At 39.0% G+C, this 20780-nt stretch overlaps 2 protein-coding genes across 3 annotated transcripts in view; both read left to right on the top strand.

Moving 5' to 3' along the window:
- The first annotated feature begins 14860 nt into the window (after window positions 1-14860).
- The window catches only part of Nca (neurocalcin homolog), a 355612-nt gene continuing 349692 nt past the window's right edge, over window positions 14861-20780 (top strand). Inside the window, exon 1 of one of the 2 annotated variants that reach the window (XM_019042625.2) lies at window positions 14861-15015. The gene's annotated coding sequence lies outside the window, so the exon portion shown is untranslated. Of the gene's footprint in view, window positions 15210-20780 lie in introns of both variants that reach the window. The other variant, XM_019042642.2, reaches the window with a different exon arrangement.
- The window catches only part of LOC109031240 (neuronal calcium sensor 2), a 342919-nt gene continuing 337345 nt past the window's right edge, over window positions 15207-20780 (top strand). The window contains exon 1 of the mRNA XM_072300829.1: window positions 15207-15862. The gene's annotated coding sequence lies outside the window, so the exon portion shown is untranslated. The remainder of the gene's footprint in view (window positions 15863-20780) is intronic.

Here is a 20780-nt window from a genome sequence, read left to right as displayed (position 1 = left end):
CCAGCAGTAAGAAAACTTTAACCAAATCCACACGTACAAATTTGCTTATTTGACAAGTTTTTTTGAATTACTCTTTTCGCTTTGAAACTTTGGCTTAAAAACGGATAATTACACCTAGGAGCACCTCGACTTTAAGACCGGAAGTAAAGCTAAAAATAAGTGGCCACGAAATGGAATCGTTGGATTTTACTAATCCGACGCAATATTTCGTGTTCGCATAAATTCAGCTTCATTTTAAGGTATGCGTAATAAAGTTATTTTTGTTTTATTCTTTTTTAAGCAGAATAGAGACAGTGAAATACCAAGAAGCACAATACATTTTCAAGTTTTTAAAAGGACCCATTCGAGACTTTTATTCAAGCTTCTCCCTCTTGGAGCCATTGTAATGGGGGGGAGGATGAAATAATCCAACGCTCGTCAAATGGCAGAGCTGACTCTATATCTCGAATATCAATACAACGGTAATACACTTGGTACACTGGCTAGGTGCTACCTATACTCGCTGCCTCGAAGATACGAATGAATCCGCGGCGAATCTCGAGAGCATACATCTCGTAGCGTCCGATGACGCGATGACGTCAAAGACGTGATTGCGAGAAACATCGGCGCTCCGAGATGTAAACTCTAAACATCCAAATGCTGACGCCTGAGCCCGCACTTGCGAAATCGATGGCTTTCGGCCCGAATGAGCTAGAAAGCATAATGGAATGTGGTCCTAAAACGTAAGTGATAGGGCCCCATTCTATTACACTCTTCCACCTTAGGCAAAAAAAACGAAAAAAAAAATGATTTAACCATCCCTTTCGAAGCAAAGGCCCTTGCGTAGCAAGTGCAGCGTTTCATCGTAAAAAAAATAGTAAAATAAAAGTAGGTTTAAAAAAATTATAAATAAAAGGAGGCTAGCGTAAAAAAAACATTAATCGAATGGTAATAGAAAATATGACTTTTTACGAAAAAAATAAATAAAGCGGCTACATTTTATATTTGCCGGCACCCGATCAGAACTTTGGTTCGAGAGGTTTCATAGCCGTTCTGTTCATGTAACAAAATCCCAAAATTGCTATGAAATCTGTTCACCGCAGTTTAACCTGGCGCATTCGTGGTACTCAAAAACAAATTTGAATCGAAAAAAAAACGTAAATAAAAAATTGAGTACGAGTACCCGATTTCGGTTCTTAAAACTACTACAAAGAAATTTGCTGTCGCTCCGAAAAATCTCAGGTGCCATGCCCGTCCAACACATTCTACTGACTCAGAAGCGCCTCGTTCAGTCCTTCGCGATGCCCAATGTTGATATTTGCACCATCCGCTGTCCCATGAAGCGCCGTGATGCTTCGCGGTTGCCAAATCGCAGTGTCGCCCTCAGGAATGGATGTCCCTCGATTGTTAGGATATCCGGATGATGTCCAGATGCCTTTGCCGATCAGTTGAGAGAAGCACGCCCGGATCCCGCCGAAAGTGGAGGTAGGATGAGCCGGGTGTGAAGAGTGCCTCCAACGTGTCTCGAAGCCCACCGATGGCCTCTGCTTGTCCTAGGGATCGGCCTGCCTGGCGACCAGTGGAAGAAGTTTGCCGCCTCGTCGATTGGTTGATACGTCCGAGGGCGCTGAGGGATACGACCCGCCAACCAGTCGCTGGATGCCGAAGCTTAGCTACTCCGGTTACGGTAACCAGGGGATGATGAACCAGGGAGAGATGTTTCTACCCCGGAAGCAGGGTACGCTGGGGAAAGGGCCGCTGATCCCATCGACAGGAGATGAGCCGGCTGATGTCCTGCCTGACGATCAGCGAAGTCAAAGTTCCCGCGATTTGGGCGCTACTTTGGTGTGAATCATTGAGGATGCGTGGACTGTCAGTGCGTTTCCCATCAGAGATGCGAATTCCGAGACGGCATCAAGAAAACCTCCATTGCGAACAGGAGTCCTGAAACGTTGCCAAAAACACAGGATTAGACTACTGCGCTGTAATTTCCTATTCTCAGGAGAAAAAATTACATTAACAAAATTTAGAAGCGCAACTGTAAAATATCAGCGCAGGATTCTTAAAATCTAGAGATACGCTTAGTAAATTACACAAAATAATATATTAATAAATTAAGTAAACAAAAAACCATGGTAGCATAATTTACCGATCCTACCGGAAATATTAAATTTTTAAATATATTATTATATTAAATTATATTAAATAAATATTATATTAAATTTATCCGGAAACTAGTAGAAATAACAATAAATTAATTTCCAATATTATATAAGGTTTCGTTTTTAAAAGTAACACAAGTAATTAGTCGAAACCATTCAACACTTTTAAACGAAAAACAGAAACCTAAAAACGGGGGCAATAGCCTGTCTCCACCACGAAATTTTTCTCAGACAAAAAATCGAAAACTGTCATGGGTTTCCTTGTTGTTACAATACGTTCGTGAATATTTCCAACGTAACATGGACATTTCTAATAAGTTGATGGTTGTTCAAAGAAATCAAAAACCATCGGGCATACTTAAGTATCGCACTTGATACAAATAAGGAAGGAAGTTTGAAAAGTAAAATTTGCAGGTACCATGAAATATTAGGCAAATGAACATTCATAAAATCAAGATTTTAAAAAAAACCTGACAACGCCGCAAACAACGTGCTGCGCGTTTACAAACTGTCCATGCTTAGGTACTCCTGATAATTCCGCAAGGAAGAGGAAAAATCCTGACCTTTCCTAAGAGAGAGTGTCAATTTTATAAAATTAGTAATGAAGTTAAGTAATTTTGGTCTAGTTACAGGTCGTAGGCAATCCACAACGAAAATTGATGAAAATTGCTAACTTATACTTTTTTTGATAAAATGGAATTAGCAAATCCATAGCTGGCGCTCCATTAGAGCTGGCGCATTGTTTACCATTTCTGCCAATAACACATCGAACTCGTCCGGCTCGGTTGCGGAAATTGCCGGCTAATTCCATCTTGCATAACACGGAAAATTCAGCGAGCGCCGCTCTTGTTTGAAATTTCGACATGAGAAATTTTTTCGCCAAATTGACGGCCAACGCCCCAAAAATGGCGCAACTGCGGTATGCCCATGATTTGTTTTTCCTTCAGCCTCCGCGTACTGACCTAGATTGGTGGCTGGGTCCTCCGAGAATTATTTTTAGGGAAAAAAAAACTTCAAGGAAGATGGAAAATGGAAAATCTTTGAAAAGAAAAACATGAAGAAACTAAGACAATAAAGAAACAATGAGACGGGTCTCCTGGAATGAACTAAAAATACATACATACAATTTAAACAAGCAGGAAGCTCCAACGCATTGGCGTCGGAGAGCGGCTCTGGGGGCAGTAGTTGTAGTCAAGAATGAGGGCCTAGACACATTTTGTCATTGATGTACAATCCGACAACTGTCGATTCAATCAACGAAAACGATTCAAACTGTCGAATCGCCCCAATGGCCACGATAGTTGTTAGACGTTTACGGTTTCCCTGGTAACCTTTGTTTGCTATCAGCTGATATCAAGTAATATGACTAGGAAGCTCCAACCCAGTGGTTAAAGCTTCCTTAACCGCGAAAACTTTAAAATTCAAATTTTCAAATTTTGAACGTAAAGTAAATTTTTTCCATCACGAGATAAAAGCACAAACAAGTTTTGAATTGTTGACTGTATCACCATGATTCCAAAAATACAATACACAACATAGCATTGACTAACAATAAAACAGTATGCAATAAAATAAAGTCATGACAAGGAACATAGCCGAAAATGGCGCCGATTCCCATCAACCAACGCGCGGTCTCTACAATGTAACATGCTGCATTGATACTCCCCAGCTGGGACCGTCCGGAATAGCAGCTCTAGTGCAAGCACCAGAGCCGCTAAAATTTTGAAATGAAAAATGAATAACGAGACCTGTAACGAGTTCCTGACAGAGCTAAAGAAAACTTAAAAACTTAAGACTTAAAAATCATCTTTTCTCAAAACATAAGACGATCAAGAAATGTAAAAGATTCTTTCTTTAAACCTGTCCTTTTTGCAACAGCTTCTTTTTTCATGGACATTCGCCCTTCGGAAAAGTCTACCAAGAAGAGTAAAAATTAAACAAACACGAAAAAAATCTGACAATTAAAGGATATTTTATCGTGTCCTGTTAAACAAAAACAAAAACATCGTCATTATGATATGAAAGTTACACGTCTTGGTACCGAAAATCCTGGATTGACACTATCCCCCCAGGATCGAATTTCCTCCTAAATCTCCAATTCTTGGGACTCCTCCAAGAAAAATCATGATCGGAATTGTGCCCATTAAAATAGCCATTATTTTTCAAACATATTTTCTTTTTGAACTCAGATTTGGCATCATCTGTGTAATTCGCAGTAGAATAGCCTCGCTTTTTCTTACTCACTCTTTCAAATTTGTAAACTGCGCGACCGGCGGTGTCCGTGCTTTGAAAATTGCTGACCTCACCTTGCTTACCTGAAACGCGTAAACCATACGCAAGTTCAAGTCCATCGCTTGTTACTGTGAGCATCTCGACCTCGTTTACGAACTTCGACGCCTCTTTTCCACTTTCCTGCTGATCAAAACGATCATTTTTACGATTTTCTTCAGTGGAACTCACAAATTCCTCAGGGAATATTTGTATATCGTGAGGATCTCCTTCCTGAATCTCACATGGGGCTGACTCCTCAGATTTGCAAATCTTGAATCTTGCGTCGGGATCCCCACGCTCCGTAACGGGCTCGACTATCCCTTTGCTTACGCCAATTTCCTCAAAACTATCTGAAACACTGCTCAAAGATGCATTAGACCCAACATTCGAATCATTAAAATCAGACAAGGAGTGAGCCTGCTCTGTGACCTCCTTAAATTCGGAAGAAAACTTATCGTTCGAATAAACGTCTTGCTTAAAGTCATTATCCTGCATGAAATTAACACTTCTTATGTAAATAGGCTCCTGATCCACAATATCTGAATCTGAAAAATCATATGCAGATTTGTCCAAAATCTTTTCATTGGTTTCAGCAAAAGACTTATGACCCTCATTTTTTACAGGAAAATTACTTCTAGGATAAATTTTAGTAACAAAATTATCACGAGATCTTATCGTACTGATCGAAGGATCATGATTTTCCTGAATGGAACTTCGCTGGCTTAGATGAGGATTTGCGGGTTGCGCCCTTGAAACGGCCTGGTTCGCGTTTCCGTTCCATCTACACTGCTGATTTCCGGGGTATGCTTCCTGGCTTCGGGTCCATTTTCTTTTCTTGAAGGGCATCCCTGCCATTTGTTGCTGTCCCTGATAGAGCGCGTCACCGCTTGTTGCCTCTCGTAACCTCTTTTCTGCGGCTACTAACCGCTTTCTGTTTTCAACTTTGTGAAGCTTGAAACTTACTAACTGTTCGTACTATCAATGAATTGAAAATTACCTTTGGTTTTCGTGAATTTTTGACTTGGTGAAGCTCGAAAAATTCCTACTAACTCTGTAGATTTTCTAATTTAAATTCAAATTATCCTACTTACCTGGGATCTTCGATGACGTGCTCGATTCCCGGAGTCTCCACTATGTAATGGGGGGGAGGATGAAATAATCCAACGCTCGTCAAATGGCAGAGCTGACTCTATATCTCGAATATCAATACAACGGTAATACACTTGGTACACTGGCTAGGTGCTACCTATACTCGCTGCCTCGAAGATACGAATGAATCCGCGGCGAATCTCGAGAGCATACATCTCGTAGCGTCCGATGACGCGATGACGTCAAAGACGTGATTGCGAGAAACATCGGCGCTCCGAGATGTAAACTCTAAACATCCAAATGCTGACGCCTGAGCCCGCACTTGCGAAATCGATGGCTTTCGGCCCGAATGAGCTAGAAAGCATAATGGAATGTGGTCCTAAAACGTAAGTGATAGGGCCCCATTCTATTACACCATGTTTTTCTTGCAAGATGGTGCATTAGTTCGGCGCGCACCGCTAATCATCAGCGTGAATCACAAAGTCTGTGCGCCTTCAGTTGCGATGGATGCAAGACAGGCAACCGATGAGTACGAATAGTTGCTTCTGTGCTGGGCGTTGACATGAATGCAACGTTTTCCATCAACTTAGAGTTAACTTTGACTTGATCTGGAGTGGAGCTATAATTTGAAAAAAATCTATTTATTTCGACGATCATGGTATGCATATGCCGATTTCGTCTTTTTCCGACCCGCTAGCGTCAGAGTATTTCAAATATTTTTTAGGAAAGGAAGAAAATTACGGAGATTCCCAACGCAAAAATGTGATCAAAATCTCCAGTAGTAGAGTTCTCACGTAGAATATTTTTAAACTTAGAGTATTCATATACTTTTGAAACTTTATGATTACTCCTATTTAATATTTCGTCACCACGTAGTTGTATACTTTGTATGAAAAAGAGACGTATGAAAAAGTTGTAAGTGCGCCAAAATTGATGTAGTTTATTCAGACAAAACAGCTGTAAGGCACATTATTCCTCCAAAGAGCCGTTGAGAACGGTGCTTTTAAGTAAAATGCCTTTTCTGCAAATTTCAAACCTGACAATTTGTTTTTTGTGTGTCCAAACTGCAACCACAAACGAATGCAGAAGATAGCACTTACGACAGTCTCACCTACCACTAGCTTGACGCATGAAAATGAAACAAGCAGGAAGCTCCAACGCATTGGCGTCGGAGAGCGGCTCTGGGGGCAGTAGTTGTAGTCAAGAATAATGGCCTAGACACATTTTGTCATTGATGTACAATTCGACAACTGTCGATTCATGTTTTGTAACTTAGCAGATTTACGTAGCCGGTGTATAAATGTGTATTGGGCTTTGATATGGCGAATACATGGCATTATCACTTGTTGTATACTTTTAATTTTGAAAGCTCTTTGGAGGTCCGCTTCCTAAAAAATCTCTGGTTGATAAGTCGTTTAGCGAGGCTGCAAAAAATTTGCATTTTTATATCTGAAAGTGTAGGTATTGGTTTTTTGTATAATTGTTTTTTTGGATTGCTGGAAAAGTAACGCATACTTCTATAATTTAGGACTGAGTCAGGGAAATATAAGGTTCGTTAAATAGTAAATATTCCTAGTACCGTGTGACACTATTGTTAACGAAAAGTTTTTGCAACTTGTCAAAGAGGTTGTTGAATGATCTTCGAATAACTTTTGATGAGCTAGAGGTAATGGTTCTATCTGCAGCTCGTGGACTTCTGTACGATATTGTCCAGAATCATCTAAATTTTCAAAAAGTGTCCGCTTGTTCGATACCCAATTTGCTCATTCATGCATACAAGGAGAAGCGCATGAAAGCTTTAGCAGACATTTTGGAGATGAATCAAGAATTAGATGAAGAATTTATGACTTAAATCACGGCACCTTAATCACGGGATGACCTTAATTACGGCAACTATTTATTGTCCATGAGATGCAGATGGTTCCATTTCCCTAGCTCATCAAAAGGTATTCGAAGATCAATTTCATCAGCCACCCGTACGAACCATGTTTCTAGTGACCCGTACTTGCTTCGCACGTATGAAACATACAATCAGAGAAAACAGAATTCATCTTACAATAATCAATAATCAGTAGGACATGAATCGTTGCGATGTATAATACGACATTATAATGCGGCATTACTATTGTAATTCATTTTAATGGATTAGGGGCATTATAAATCATTATTGCCACGTCGGAATGAAATGTTGTAGACTGAATTGAAAAGCATGTTGGCAAAATTTATTATAAAAATAGTATAACATGTAGGTACATTTCATAAAGGTAATACAAATTAAATGATTAGAGCGTGTATATTTCATTACATTATAGGTATATTACAATCATTTTTGTCATTGTTGGAAATTTTGATAGTTTGAAATTTGATAGTTGATAGTTGATAGTTTGAGAGTTGAAAATTTGGTTATTTTATTTAGTTAAGGTGATTCGATAGACGCCATATTTTGTGTCAGAATGGCATGCGACATATCCCATCAATTGGTTCCATTTTTTCATTTACTCATCATTTTTCTCCAATTTTAAGTTTCGCAATTCTGTTTTCAGGAGACTAAAGCACTCACTTATCAATTTGTATATTTATATTGAGTTAAGGGTAGAGACGTATTCCTCACCGGAATTGAGGAATGGATGTGTTACAGTAAGTTCGGCATTAGGTTCCATTTCGACATCAGCGACGATCAACGCTACGATACTGGAAGCCAGTCTTCCGATATTAAATCCCTAGCGGGGAAGAAAAAAAATGCCTAGATTTCGCTAAAAATCCCTAAATCCCCAGATTTGCTCAAATATACTTAAAAAATCCCTAGATTTTGCAAAAAGCGCCATTTTTAACGAAGAATCATGATGTCATTCGATGTAGCGATTTGCAATATTTAAATCTGATTGGCTCGTTTGAATTTTGGCGCTCTCTGAAAGCAGTGCTAATCCAGACTAATAAAATGAAAGAATATTAGTTGATTTCTTATTATTAACAGGTTGAATGCAGTTGAATGTCAAGTACATCGAAGGACGCAATCGTTTTAATTTCCGGCTTATTTGCGGGGAAAATAGTGTTGCCAAAAAGGCCTACAAAATATAGATGAAAAAATGTTTTCGATTGTCGAAGCTAGAATTGAGATCCATCGGCAAAAAGTCAAGGTTGCCCATTGTTGAAATAAAAAAAGAGAAAAAAAATTGTATATTCTTGAAACTATCACATTTCCTGGCAGGGAAAAATTGCATACTTATTCCAAGCTTTACAGTTAATTTAAAATTATTCCTATTTTTATAAAAAACAAAGTTGCAGGTTTGTACTTACGATAAGTCACGTGACTTTGATTTTATCTTCTTTTTAGGCTTTGAGTTCGACTGATGTGTTTCAAGATTTTCGATGAATGAATTTTCTGCTTCATTTACTGGATGCGTAATATCAGAATCATTGTTCGATATATCATTTGCAACGTTCACCCTGTGTAGAGGAAAATATAAGATCGGTTGTTTTAAAAATAAATTGGAATTCTACTACATGTATGCCGCTTGGGTTGAACAAAATTCTAAAAAGTTTTTTTTTAACTATGAGCGCAAAGTTTGACATCGACGAAAATTGGCCAAAGTGACACTCTTACATCCCTAATGAACATACTTGAAGGAATTTTTTGTCCTCCGAAAGGATCGGTTACAATAGCCCGTTGAATGCTGAAAAACCCGCATTTTTCGCCAAAATTGGCCTTCAGACCCATGTTTTGGCCAGTGGTAGAAAACAAATTACAGTTCAAGAAGACCACACAACTTCTGGTTACTAACAAATTAAGCCACCACTAAATATTAGGTATTCAAAGTATTAACTCCTAAAATGGTCTTATCAAACGTATAGATGTCCAAAACATTCCTCAATTTTGCATATCAACTAACACTTACATATTGAGTAAAAGCAGATTTCTTACCTCTGAATTATTCTTTGACTGCGGCGTCGACTCATTACCTGAAATGAAAATTAAAACAGCATTATATTTTCTACATTTTTTAAGTCAACTCAAAAACTAAATTTTTGAAATTCTATAAATACATTGAGGCTTTAAAAATAAAAAAGAAAAGCAAGACACTAGTGAGGAACTCTTGAACAAGGTTAATGAGCTATAGATTGTGCATAGAAATTGCCAGTCTAAAGTTTCAAGAATGAGAAAATAATCAGCCCATGAGTGGGTCCAGAATGAGGGAGAAAGAAAAGTTGAAATAATTTTACTGGAAGAAGGGATAAATGAGGTACTCACCGAATTTCCGGCAAAAAAAATCTGGAAATTGCGGAAAATTCACATTCAAAAATCCCGTGAAAAAACAGCTCACAAATAAAAGCAAATTGCCATAGAAACTTCTTCACGAAATCACACACACAACGAAGAACGAGGCGGTACAGACGAGTCCATCCAGGACAAGTTAAAAAATTCCCATGAGCCGAGTGCCATAGGTTAAAGGCCCGTTCGCCAAAACTAATCGGAACTGTATGAATGAATTGCTCCTTTTAAAAATCAAAACAATATCGAATTGCGATATATTACACAGTTAAGATAGGGCTATGTCCTGTCGTAAGCGGCGACATACAGTCGATATCATTTCAATAATCGCCCCAATGGCCACGATAGTTGTTAGACGTTTACGGTTTCCCTGGTAACCTTTGTTTGCTATCAGCTGATATCAAGTAATATAACTAGGAACCTCCAACCCAGTAGTTAAAGCTTCCTTAACCGCGAAAACTTTAAAATTCAAATTTTCAAATTTTGAACGTAAAGTACATTTTTTCCATCACGAGATAAAAGCACAAACAAGTTTTGAATTGTTGACTGTATCACCATGATTCCAAAAATACAATACACAACATAACATTGACTAACAATAAAACAGTATGCAATAAAATAAAGTCATGACAAGGAACATAGCCGAAAATGGCGCCGATTCCCATCAACCAACGCGCGGTCTCTACAATGTAACATGCTGCATTGATACTCCCCAGCTGGGACCGTCCGGAATAGCAGCTCTAGTGCAAGCACCAGAGCCGCTAAAATGACATTTTTATGTAGTTGAAATAAAACTTGTTGTTTTTTAATCATCCAAACGATTTCTAAGAGTCTTTCGGATGATTGGTGACAATTCGACAAAGGACGTAGACTTTCTGCAGCAGTGGAGGAGCGTAGAGCGCGAGGGAGTGCTATAAAGCGACCTCTATATGTACACTGGAAAAAAAACACATTGGATCTAGAGTCCAGACTCTTAAAAACATCGACAAGAAAAAATACTCTTGATTCAATCAGATTTAAGCTTAAATCAAGAACTAAGCCTCTTATTTTGAGCTGATTTCCTTTTGATTTAAGCTTAAATCTGATTGAATCAATCAAGAGTCCTTTTTCTTGTCAATGTTTTCAAGAGTCTGGACTCTAGATCCATGTGGTTTTTTTACCAATGTATAAGTAGGCTTTCTTTCTATACAATTTTCAGCACAAACGCTATGGAGCCCATTTTTGTGAAACCCTCCTTATGTGTAATTACAGCTCTCTTCGCCATCACGGCAGTGTAGTTAGGCCGATAAGGGTTAAATCCGTTCATTTACGGGCGGCAAAGGCGCTCATAACTTTGTATGTGTAGTACGTAGAGCATGTAGTGCGTTAGTACGTGTTTACGCTAAAAGAAACTATGTTGCTCGCAAATCATATGCACATATCTCCTTTTAGCATAAATACGTTCTTTCTTAGGAAAATAAGAGTGAAGAGGCAAGAGAGGATTAAATGAACCTGATCAGGGATAAATTTGTATACATTTTGATCTCACCCGCGGCTCAGTCTATCTGGCATCGATGCAAGAACACAGAATCAATGTCTGTACATAGTAAAGATATGGATTAACCATTGCACGCTGTGGCATCCTTTGCCTATCTGGAGGATTGCCAAATTTAAGAGTATTGTTTAAAAAAAAAAGTTCGCTCAGAATAGAGGAGTGAGTGTAGAGCAGAGCACTTGCAACCGCGCCAGGTTGGATAGATCGATTTATTTGTCGCGACAGTTGGCAAACGTCGATGAGAAAATCTAATGAGAATCCCTCTGTAATTAATCTTAAACCAGCACTTGTTGCCAAACATTCTTTTCGAAGACGTGCAGTGCACTCGGCGGGATACACACTAATCCCAACGACCCCGAGGTGTTTTCAAAATGAACCTATTTTTATTTTTGAAAATGATATCAACGCGCCGCGTCGCTAACATATCGAGACCAAAACAATCGGTGAATAATTTTAAGCCACCCTCCTCGGAAAACAACTTTTTTATTCCAGAATAGGGACTCCTATATAGACTCCTCAAAAAGATGTTTAGGATGTTAGTAGTCAGTGGCGTGGCGTGCTTTGCGATGTATCGATTGTTATGCCATTTAAACCTATGAAAAAGGATCGATAAACGGGGTGTTCGCAGCGAACACCTTTAAAATCGATTCTTTACCATAGGTTTAAATGTCATAAAAACCGATATATCGCAATTCACGCCACGCCACTGGACTTAGTAGATACACTTTTGTTAATTTTCTTCAAAATGGACGAGAAAAGTGTATACTTTAAAATGTGTTCAATATTATATTGTATTTTTACGTTAAGCATAAAATGCGTAAAATGCTGAATGATGGGTATCAGAGCAAGCACTTTCTGAGCTAGTTTTTGCAATTTCTGTGAGGATGGCCAAAGCAAATGCTCAATTTTGTTACTAAAATTATAGTCATGATGAGGCGAATCGGAGTATTAACCTTCGGAAGTAACTTTTACACTGACAGAACCAACAAAACATGGAACAAGAAAAAGAGAAAGGAAGCGTGTTGATGACGGCGCAGAGATACAACTATTCGTGCTTGATGGATGTCCGTGTTGCGTCTCCAAAATTGAAGGCGCAATGGCGCGAAGCGCGAACTAATGCTGCCAATGAAGTGTCGCTCATATTTGAGAGAAAATTAAAGAAAACGAGAGCCGATTAGGTCTCTCCTATCTTCTGTGTTGTCCATGTAGCCTTTGAAGCACCACTATGAATTAGACAGATGGAACCAACACAGCATGAAAATAGAGCAAGGGAAACGGCGCGCGTTGATGACGGCGCAGGGATACAACTATTCGTGCTTGATGGGCGTCCGTGTTGCGTCGCCAAAATTGAAGGCGCAATGGCGAGAGGCGTGAACTCGCAACGCTCTATTCAATGCTGTCAATGAGGCGTCACTCAGATTCAGGAAAATATTTTTTTAAAAAAAAACGAAGCCTGAACACGTCTCTCTCAGCTATGGCCAGGTTGACACTTGATTCTATTCTTTTTTTCCCAATTTGATGTCTGATCCTTCTTTTAGGATGAATTTGTATACCTTTATCTAAAGTTCGTATGCACCGGCACCATAACTCTTCCACAAGAGATGTTTTGGTCCATTTGACCCGGCTTGAAAATTCAAAGGGTAGTGGTCAAAAAAAAGGAAAAAAGAAAAAATTCCTGACTCTCGATTTGTTCCCTTTTTTCCCAATATGATGATCGATTCTTTTTGTTACGATGTATTCGTAGACCTATATCTAAAGCTCGTATCAACCGGTTCCATGCATACAACCCGCAGACCACGTGTTTTTAGGAAGCCTTAAGAATAATCCATTGGGTAAAAACATTTCTGCTAATTGTCTTATAATAACAGAGGAAAATGGTTACTTACTTTCAATTTTGGAATTCCTTATATACCTCAATTAAGACGTGGAGAAAATTATCGATATTGTTAATTTTCAATTTACCAAGGTTTAGTCTCGCATTGTCTAACCTCTTTCGTGCTACGGCAGAGGCGTGAAAAGACCGAAGAGCCAAATTTCAGCCGTCAAATTGAGAAATGGCGACCGCGCGCCAACAATAAGGGATCGATTGCCAATTAATAGGAGCTGAAATAAAAAAGCACCTGAAACTGTTAATTACCCACGCTCAAGATGCCATCAATTATTCCTCTATCGAGATCACCGCACATTGTATTCCTGTAGCCTGGCTTCTATGCCAACCTGGCACAGGGCTATACTACCGCCAGGCAGATCGTAATCCCGTGATACACGTTGGCGAAATATAAGACGCAATGCGTACTTTATATTTCCTTGTGTTACGATCCTGAAATTGTTACAATTCATCCCATTGGTGTAGTCTTGGGCGCGAGGGGGAGTATATTCCGTCCGAAAAAAAATTTGCGACTGTATACAGATCGTCAATACCGATAGACCCCTGTGGTGAGTAATCAGGTCATCGTATTTCACCCACAAAATTTGTTTAGAATCCTCATATGTGTAAGATATGCATATTTATTCAATGCAAATAAACTTCATCAAGCTTAAATAAACCCATGCCAATTTATGAATCATTGTGAAAAAGAGGGAGTTAATGGAACTCGAAGGTTTTTCGTGCTCTTAAAAATTAGAAGGGGAAGGGGCATCTCATCCCTTGCCCTTGATTTGTGTTTCCAAATATGGGAGTCGTCTATGAATGGACCGCGATTAGCAGAGAGGAACCAAACTACATCAGCTATTGTCAAAAACTGGGTAAATTTAACAAGAGAACGTTGCGCAAGTTCTTTTGAAAATGTCAAGGAATTTTCTTCGTAAAATGCAAAAAATTCACCGAAATTTGTAAAAAAAAAAAAAACCCTGCTAAACCGATTTTTTGTAAAAAATTAAACTGCCCAATCGACATTGGCAATAGCATGATGTGGCTTGGTTTCTTTCTGCTTGACGCGGTCCAAATGGTGTTGAGCACCTTTCCAATAGAGCGCTACATGATTTTTCCGGAGGGGTGCCAGGGTCCGTCATAACTTACGTCACGATAGATTTCGGATTTTTTTACATCCCTCCCCCCTCCTAACGCTTTCACGTACTTTAAGACGTAGAAACAAACTTGCGGAACGCACTCATCGACCCCCCCCCCCCCCAAGCGTCACGTATTTTTTGAACAGCCCCCACCCTGTACTGCGTGGGCATCACGGAGGGAGGGATTGAAAAATTCGATTTTCAGCGTTTGTATTTACGAGCGGCCCCCTATAAATGTAGCAGAGCCCACAGTGCAGTTACGGTATGTTTACAGGTGCCTTGTTTTCACTATGAGCTTTTTTCCTCGTCCTTGGCGGATGACGTCAGGGGAAACGGAGCGGAAGATATAGCCGCGGTAATTTTCAATGCGTTACGGCGCTGCGTTTCTGGCGATAATACGCTCGAGTGAGCAATTGTTAAAAAAAAGCCAGAGCCATCTGTTCAAGAAGCATCAATCGGAAAGCTCTAAATCGGAGCGCAGCGAGTGTGCTGCAAACTGAAGTTTCCCACCTCGGAGCGAGGACCAATGAAAGGCGCGGACGGGCACTGAACATGCCTGGCGCCGGCCAATCGCGGAGCACCTCGAGCCACAGCTGGGCCCCCCCGCGCGCACCAAACGGCAACGCAGTGTTTGCAAGTGATTCGTAGCAAAATGTGTCGCAAACGTCGTCAATTTTAATTTTTCGCGACGTATTACCGAGGTTTGTGTGTTGTATTTTCTCGTGATATCTCCCTATCGTCCCTGTTTTCCCTCCGCAATCTCCTGTCTTCCCGTCGGAAGCGAGGAAAGTGGAATTATTGATTATATTCAGCCAATGCTTGCCATCCCTCGCTCTTACTCGACCCGACTCCAGATTGTTCATAAAATAATATCATCCCATCGAATCTTTATGAGGTTCGCCCCACGATTTTACTCATTTCGCCAACTCCCATTTTAATTTACTTCCCATCACTGTCATTCCAAGATCTTTTTTCTTCAGATGTTCGAAAATACCAGTTTCTTATCTGAAACTACGAATTAGGTTTTGAGGTTAAGGCACTTCATGGCAAAATACTAACCTCTACGTTTGTTTACATTTCGATCTTATCATTTTTCACATGTGATAAATGATGAAATTGATGATTAATTTGGTTGACAGAGATGAACATCTGACTTCTTTCATTTCCCCGGAATTATTGAGGATTTAGGTCGTTCTTGTGCCAGAGATAAGCTTAGGATATGTTATGTTATGGTCCTTGTTTTGATTGATTTTCTCTCTACCTTTTGCCCTGGTTACTGTTTTAGAAACCACTATGTTCTCACTGTCTGATCATTGTAATGCCAGTTAGGATGTCCCTTTAGCTGTAGGTAATTTTAAGTTAGTTTGTAAGTCACTCAAGATCTCCAGAATGTCGTCCACTACCTTCGAATGCGATTCGCTCGAACCAACATCAAACGTGACCCGGTCCTCCGCGTTCAGTGAAATCAGCGTTTCAGTGTCGGATATAGTGTGCGGTTTCTGTGCAATGTGATCTTCAAATGTTTAAATGGATAACCTAATTTATCAGGTGAGTCAAGTTACTTCTACTGTTGGTAGCATTATTTTTACCTAAAGCGCACATCCCATTCACATACTAGGGCTCTCAAACTAGCAGTAATCTTTTAATTTCTCAGCCATATCTGCACGCAATTCCTTGAAAATCCCAAGATCTAATCTATGATGTGTTCTAGACAAACTACTTCCTTTCAAAGATTGTCAGGCTAACAATCTTTGAAAAGCAACTCTCAACGATTCCATCGATCAGCCTCTTTGAGGCCTCTAGTTTGTGTGTGGGTAGGTTCGCTTAAGAAAGTGCATAGGTTTTACAACGGCTGACATTCTTCAGTAGAGCAGTTATATTTGATCTAGTTCTGCAGTGAGTCATTACTTTGCTGTAGCCCTCAATTTCTGGTAGAGCTGAGACGTTGTTAGCTGCCACTAAAATTCGCAGTTATGTGATCAGCGGTAGGGCATTAGAATGATGATGAAACTGCAGAAATGCATATTGATGGTGTAAGTTGGCAATCACATACCTTGTGTGGGGTGTCTGCAAATCTCCACCTCTTTGTTATTTTATTTAAAGGAGAACAAATTGACATCATTCCTTGAAGTTTTTGCAGAATTTTCTTCCCATAAAGAAGAAAAATCATGGCAGTTTTAAAGAATTGCCGTTGAGTAGTTTTCTGTTTTAAAAATGAAGTATGACAGGAATTTTGTGGCAACGTAAACCGAGTCATGTGATTGGCGACTTACACTGTCGATATCTCAGTCTGCGGCATGGTAGACTTCTTGTCATATTTTATTTTCTACATGGAAAACTACTAATCATTATTTCTTGAAAATTTTGGTGATGTTTCTTCTCTATGTTGAAAATGTTCCGCAAAAAATTCAAGTCATGATGTTGGTTCGGTCTCCTTGTATAAAATGAAATATGAGTGAAGATTTTTAAACTTAGCAACTGAGATAGGTCCGCATTTTTCTGCTCTATCAGCTTTCGCATTCTTATCTTGCCCATTCAACGGAATTTACCCATAAAAGTAGCCTTATTCACTGCTTTTCAATTTTCTGCCCTCTAAATTGAAAGTGAGAGGTTTTTCTACGATGCTGCAATGCTTAATCTTTTCATCACATGAACTAGCAAATATTTGTATGAAGAAATTAAATACCTATTTGATGACCATTTTCAAAGCTGTAGGTAGAACTATCTCCAAACGACTAAATGCAAGGCATCCACAAACTAAACCCTATCTGGGTTTTTATGTCATTTTTTCCCACTTAGAATATTACTTAAAATGATAAATCCCTCCTTACGCTCCATTTTTTTCAAACATCCAAGTTTTCAAAACTGAGACATATTAATATGAGTACAAATAAAAATTAAAGTAGGTAAGTAATAATATCTAGAACATTGAAGTCCAGAAAAATAAAATGTCAAAATCAATCACTGTGTTTTCAATTTTAACACTTTATTTTTTCTGGACTTCAATGTCCTTAAGTGATTTTCTTTATCACGGATATTATTACTTCAATTTTTATTTATACTCATTGTGAAAACTTGGATGTTTCAAGGAAATGGAGCGAGAGGAAGAATTTATAGTTTTAGATTTTCTACAAAATAATGACAGGGTAAATCATGAAATGTCTCATAATTTGTTCTCTTGATGTCCGTTAATTGGATATCCTGAAATTAGCCTGATAAGTTATACGGAACAAGTGTGGCTACTTATTCTCATTTTGTTTCATCGCATATCTCTATCACCAGTTCACTTCAGTTTTTATTTTCAGATTTGTTAGTTTTTATTTTCAGTACATAAATTAGCAGGTAGGAAAAGTAAAGCTTTTGGGGTCAGGACAGACATTCATTACTTTTTAAAGTCCACCGGTAGGTGGTATAGGTGAATAAATGAATGAATAATAATTTAAAAAAGTAGGTCCGTATTACTCTCAATCTAGGGGAAATTCACCGCAAGTTTCAATGCATTAAGTATGTTGTTTAGTTCTCTGACAAAAAATTAAAACATGATAGAAAATAGGAATACATTTTGCACTTGGGAACTCCTATCTTGGGCTCATCTTTAAAATCTCTTATTTGCATGAGGAAACCAATAGCACATAAAATATGTTGTTTCCGAAATGAGTATTATTATAAGTAGCCCTGCATTGTAAACTGAAGTCCAGTGAGGATGCATACGGGCTGATTTTATTAAATCCGTCCAATATAGAATTTACACGACACAATTTCATTGATTCATATGAATGTATATTGAGTTGAGTTAACAGCATATTTCACATTTTTTCAAATTTGGGGGATTGGAGTAAAATGATATTATACGTGAGATAGTGTCGTACCTTGTGATTTTTTAGGAGGGCGAAGGTTTTAATGCAAATGCATGCATTTTAGCAGACCAAATGCTTTTATCATAGTCCTCCAATTATTGGAATTCTTATGCTAAAAGAAACTATGTTCATAGGCCATAGGGTTTGCGTGTAACGTAGCTCCTTCTAAGTAGCATAAATTTATCCAATTGTGCTGATTTATCCAAAATCAGCCTGGGTAAGTAGTGAAAACAGTGACTTCCTAGTTTATTCTCTTGTTTTACTTTTTCAACAAAAAACTAATTTAGAGTCTATTGTTGATGAGCTATGCGAAGTCTACTGACAACATCAATTAATGCGTATTTTTAATGTTTTTTCAATACCTTTGGAGAAATCGCGTACTTGCCGCTATGATTAACGCGAATTTTATAACCCGCTGGAAAAATCGCGTGTTTTCTGCTATCCTAAGATGAAAATTAGGTACGCATAATTACATATATTTTTACAAAACAGGTGAAAAAATTGCTTAATTTTTGAATATTCATGAAAATGTGCATGAAGTTGTTCAATGAATCGACGCTGGTCAAAGTGGACACCAAGCGCGCAACTATTCGAACTCCGGAGTAGGTATGTGGTATCGCGTGAAAATGAAGGAAAATCTTAGTCTTTTGCCTGTCTTAAATCAAGCACCTACGTTTATGGAAGTTGGTATTTTGCTAACATCGTTAAATGTTGAAATTAAGCGCGAAATCAAATCAAGATATAGTCAGAGATTTTTCCCGAAATCCCACAGGCACGAGAATCGATCGAAAAACAAAAACTTAAATCAATCGACAAAAGTCGACCGATTCACGGTACCCATTTTCGATCTATGTAAGGGTTCGTCGGTCAATTCTTGTGATCGTCAATTGATTCATGGATTCGTTGGTCAAATCTTGGATATGTCGATCGGGTTGCTGTGCATGGATGGGTTCACGTTTTCAGTTTTCGATCGATTCTTGTCTATCGAATCCACATCCTCCTGGTCTTCAACAGCCATATTTTCAGGTGTCCCAGGTCTCACCATCGAACAACTTAGGCGATAATTTTCTATTTTCTGCCGCAAAAGGGAGACTAATTCTTCCCGATTTTTGACGCACTGGGAAAAAAAAAAACACATTGGATCTAGAGTCCAGACTCTTGAAAACATCGACAAGAAAAAATACTCTTGATTCAATCGGATTTAAGCTTAAATCAAAAGGAAATCCGCTTAAATTAAGAGGCTTGGTTCTTGATTTAAGCTAGATTCTGATTGAATCAAGAGTACTTTTTCTTGTCGATGTTTTTAAGAGTCTGGGCTCTAGATCCAATGTGTTTTTTTTTTCGAGTGCGGGGTGAAAAGTCAAAATGGACTCGGGGCTAAAGCCTTATAAAAATTGTGAAATCTTCGAGTTTCAGTAGGTTCAGAAGTCAGGGAAAATTCAGGGAATTTCAAAGTCAGTGATCAGGGAATCATTCCAAAAAGTCAGGGAACAATCAGGAAAATTTGAAATTGGATTGAACTTGCAACCTTGTAGAAGGTGGCTCGTTGTAAGAAAACGACTGCACAGGTTTTCCCCGATCTCACGACTTCTCCGCGCCAACAAGTGATTCCTGAGAGAGCAAAACGGAGCTTTTCACTAGGGCTTTGGCTCTCGGCGCGAGCTTTTAACTCGACGAGACGTCTCAATCAGCGGCTCGAACCTCGCCCGCACCCGCGGAAGAAATTACCGCCCGAGGATCACCCGAGGTGCGGGGGTGTCGCGCGCCGGTAACGCCGGGCGAGCGGAGCGGCGGCGCGAGACCCACTCGTCAAATCGAACGAAAAATCGAGTTAGGTACGAATAGCCGTTTTCCTTACGAAAGAACATAATTAAATTTCAATGTTGCCAGATTTTCCCGTGTAGTAAATAGCATTTTATTGCAATGGACCATCAGACAAGATAGGAATTTAAGGATTCTGATTCATGTTCTCTAGTCAGAATTTCATGTAGAGCACGATTCCCACAACGAAAATTACTTAAACCAACTCCTAACGAAGATATTAACGTTTTTATTTCACATTGGTTACGAGGAATTTGAACTGCCCGCTGACAAGAAACTGAAAGCTCTACGCGAGTCAAATCGCGCACTACAACGGTTTCACCAAGCCTCTCAATCGAGAAATGTTCATTTCCCACCATGTGATGTTCAAACTATAAGCAATTTGCTATAGCTGAGCCAAAGCGTCAAGATTGAGGTTGTCAGATATTTATATCGCAGAGACTGTCACGATAGCGTTTAGCGCGCTATTTGAATCACGTAGAGCATTGAGTTTTCATGAGCGGGAGGTTTGAATTCACGCATCATGAATCATTAAATATTTTCGGTAGGAGTTGATTTCGGCAATTTTCGTTGTGCGTATCGTGTTCTACGAGAAATTTTGGTTAAGAAACATGTATCAGAATGCTGAAATTCGTACCTTGTCTAGTGGTCCATTTTAGGAATTTCAAGCCAAAAATTTCACTATTTTTCTCCTGAGCTCGTGTGAAAATCAGACGAATTTTCGACGAACACTGGGAAAAAAAACACACTGGATCTAAAGTCCAGACTCCTAAAAACATCGAAAAGAA

Source organism: Bemisia tabaci, chromosome 5, assembly GCF_918797505.1.
Source record: "Bemisia tabaci chromosome 5, PGI_BMITA_v3".
NCBI classification, from domain to species: Eukaryota; Metazoa; Arthropoda; class Insecta; order Hemiptera; family Aleyrodidae; genus Bemisia; species Bemisia tabaci.
This window is presented reverse-complemented; position numbering and strand designations above follow the sequence as displayed.